The sequence below is a fragment of the Salvelinus namaycush genome, unplaced genomic scaffold (genome assembly GCF_016432855.1).
Source record: "Salvelinus namaycush isolate Seneca unplaced genomic scaffold, SaNama_1.0 Scaffold1468, whole genome shotgun sequence".
NCBI classification, from domain to species: domain Eukaryota; kingdom Metazoa; phylum Chordata; class Actinopteri; order Salmoniformes; family Salmonidae; genus Salvelinus; species Salvelinus namaycush.
In genome coordinates this window covers 48,382-52,500 of record NW_024058195.1, presented here as the reverse complement: position 1 = coordinate 52,500, position 4,119 = coordinate 48,382, and positions in this window count along the sequence as shown.

Below are 4,119 nucleotides of genomic sequence, written 5' to 3'. Positions count from 1 at the left end.
GCCGGAGGTGCCACAGGGCCCAGGGCACCGCTCTTAAGGTCCAATGCCACAGCACCGCCTATAAGATCGCGAATCTAGCCTGATGGCTTATTCGGGAGGCCATCAACTGAACCGCGGGGTAACCACAACCATAACCAGACCACTCAGGGTCAGTATATGGGAAGATATTTGTGAAGACAGGGTTTGAGAAATTGTGTCTCTGGCGCCGGTGCGTTGCGGGATGAACGTCACCTCATGCATCACTGCCTGGGTGGGTCACTCCCCGCACCGGAACACCAATGTAGGGCCACTAGGTCAGACGGGTCGGCTGGATCTCGCTCGGACGGTGCGCGGCTGAAGCATATCGAAATACGGGGTGAACCGTATACGATAGGGGCTCCCCCGATAGAGGCAAATCCACATGGGGCGGGAGGAACACACCGGCTGAACACCAGCACGTATGCCGGCCGCCAGGTTGCCCTCCCAGGTGGATATCGAATGCAAATCGGTCTGAAGAACATGAACTACCTGGACAACAGAGGAGAACCATGGAGACCCAACGTGAACCAAATCCGCCCACCACCAAGCTGGGACATTTGGAACAAAAGTTAGGACAAATCGGGCGCCGAAGGGTTGGAATAACACCCTAAATCGGGCGCCGAAGGGCTGGAATAACACCCTAAATCGGGCGCCGAAGGGTTGGAATAACACCCTAAATCGGGCGCCGAAGGGCTGGAATTAACACCCTAAATCGGGCACCGAAGGGTTGGGAATCACCCTAAATCGGTCGCCGGAGGTAAAAGGTCCAAGGGACCATGGTTCCGAGGGTCTCACATCCCTCAAACGTGTCCGTTTCACGTTTCCTAATCGGACTGAGCAGTTTGCCACCACCGCCGATTCTCTAGGACATGGAAGTCCTGTTGTCAAAAGTCAGGTTTCTCAAATCGCGCCGGTACCTGTCTGGTCCACCCACCAGGGAGTGTGTCATCGCCGGACAGGCCGAATTATCGAAAAAAGGCGTGTCAATCGATAGATTTTCAATGTGCTCCGATTTTTTTGCCAAAAGTTTGTGGACACTAAAACCGTTAAAACGTTAATAACACAAAAAATACAACTCCAATCTGGTTGAGGTTTTTTTTGCACGAAAGGGTACAAATAGACGAACATTTTCATCTAATTATAACCGTTTTTTCTATAAAACATTTTAATAGAAAATCGTGTTTTAATGTTTTGGGGAAAAAAATCACTTGCCTGTACAATAGATTCCTATGGTTCCGAATTTTTTTTTACAGTGGATAACTGTTGACCATCACGAGAGAGGGTATGAGCCAAAATTTGGGGCATCTAGCCCATCGGGAATTATGTTTTATCATTATTTCAAGATTTCGGGAATTGGTCGAAAAAGTGACAGAGTGCCACTGCCGTGCACCTGGTATTATTTTTGGGTTACCAGGTGCATATTTTTATAATGGTTTTAAATGATTTTAGATAGGCTACATACCTCAATACCCTATATGGAACAACCATACTACGGACCCAAGTCAGTTGGGGCCGGCCTGAGTGATTTATGAAGCTTTTAAAAAATGTCTGTACTCATCCTCCCTTCTGTGCACCTGGTATTATTTTTGGGTTACCAGGTGCTCCTATTGAAATCGAATGAGTGCACCTGGTATTATTTTTGGGTTACCAGGTGCTGCTATTGAAATCGAATGAAAATGATTTTAAATGGCCTGCAGACACCCATGCCCGCTATGGGAGCACCATACTATGGGCACAAGTCAGTGGGGGCCGGCCTGAGGGATTTATGGAGCTTTTCAAAAAAGGTCCGAAAATATTCTATGTTGAACTACTCAGGAAAAACGGCTAAGTGCCCTCTTTTGGGTTACCAGGTGCTCCTATTGAAATCGAATGAGTGCACCTGGTATTATTTTTGGGTTACCAGGTGCTGCTATTGAAATCGAATGAAAATGAATTTAAATGACCTGCCCACACCCATGCCCGCTATGGGAGCACCATACTACGGGCACAAGTCAGTGGCCACCGGCCTAAAAGATTTATGGAGCTTTTAAAAAATAAGGTCTGAATACTTTATATGTTGAACTACTCAGGAAAAACGACAGAGTGCCCACTTTTTGGGTTACCAGGTGCCCCTATTGAAATCGAATGAAAACGAATTTAAATGACCTGCAGACACCCATGCCCGCTATGGGAGCACCATAGTAGGGGCACAAGTCAGTGGCCACCGGCCTAAGGGATTTATGGAGCTTTTATATAAAATGTCTGTACTCATCCTCCCCTCCGTGCACCTGGTATTATTTTTGGGTTACCAGGTGCTCCTATTCTAATCGAATGAAAATGAATTTTAAGGGCCTGCCCACACCCATGCCCGCTATGGGAGCACCATACTACGGGCACAAGTCAGTGGCCACCGGCCTAAAAGATTTATGGAGCTTTTAAAAAATAAGGTCTGAATACTTTCTAAGTTGAACTTTTCAGGAAAAACGACAGAGTGCCCTCTTTTTGGGTTACCAGGTGCCCCTATTGAAATCGAATGAAAACGAATTTAAATGACCTGCAGACACCCATGCCCGCTATGGGAGCACCATACTACGGGCACAAGTCAGTAGGCACCGGCCTAAAGGATTTATGGAGCTTTTCAAAAATGTATGTAGTCACCCGCACTACTGACACCACCTTATGTTAGTTTGGGTTACCAGGTGCCGCTATTGAAATCGAATGAAAACGACTTTTAAGGGCCTGCCCACGCCCATGCCCGATATGGGAGCACCATAGTAGGGGCCCAAGTCAGTAGGCACCGGCCTAAGGGATTTATGGAGCTTTTCAAAAAAAGTCCGAAAATATTCTATGTTGAACTTTTCAGGAAAAACGACAGAGTGCCCTCTTTTTGGGTTACCAGGTGCCCCTATTGAAATCGAATGAAAACGACTTTTAATAGCCTGCCCACACCCATGCCCGATATGGGAGCACCATACTACGGGCACAAGTCAGTAGGCACCGGCCTAAGGGATTTATGGAGCTTTTCAAAAAAGTCCGAAAATATTCTATGTTGAACTTTTCAGGAAAAACGACAGAGTGCCCTCTTTTTGGGTTACCAGGTGCCCCTATTGAAATCGAATGAAAACGACTTTTAATAGCCTGCCCACACCCATGCCCGATATGGGAGCACCATACTACGGGCACAAGTCAGTAGGCACCGGCCTAAGGGATTTATGGAGCTTTTCAAAAAAAGTCCGAAAATATTCTATGTTGAACTTTTCAGGAAAAACGACAGAGTGCCCTCTTTTTGGGTTACCAGGTGCCCCTATTGAAATCGAATGAAAACGACTTTTAATAGCCTGCCCACACCCATGCCCGATATGGGAGCACCATACTACGGGCACAAGTCAGTAGGCACCGGCCTAAGGGATTTATGGAGCTTTTCAAAAAAAGTCCGAAAATATTCTATGTTGAACTTTTCAGGAAAAACGACAGAGTGCCCTCTTTTTGGGTTACCAGGTGCCCCTATTGAAATCGAATGAAAACGACTTTTAATAGCCTGCCCACACCCATGCCCGATATGGGAGCACCATACTACGGGCACAAGTCAGTAGGCACCGGCCTAAGGGATTTATGGAGCTTTTCAAAAAAAGTCCGAAAATATTCTATGTTGAACTTTTCAGGAAAAACGACAGAGTGCCCTCTTTTTGGGTTACCAGGTGCCCCTATTGAAATCGAATGAAAACGACTTTTAATAGCCTGCCCACACCCATGCCCGATATGGGAGCACCATACTACGGGCACAAGTCAGTAGGCACCGGCCTAAGGGATTTATGGAGCTTTTCAAAAAAAGTCCGAAAATATTCTATGTTGAACTTTTCAGGAAAAACGACAGAGTGCCCTCTTTTTGGGTTACCAGGTGCCCCTATTGAAATCGAATGAAAACGACTTTTAATAGCCTGCCCACACCCATGCCCGATATGGGAGCACCATACTACGGGCACAAGTCAGTAGGCACCGGCCTAAGGGATTTATGGAGCTTTTCAAAAAAAGTCCGAAAATATTCTATGTTGAACTTTTCAGGAAAAACGACAGAGTGCCCTCTTTTTGGGTTACCAGGTGCCCCTATTGAAATCGAATGAA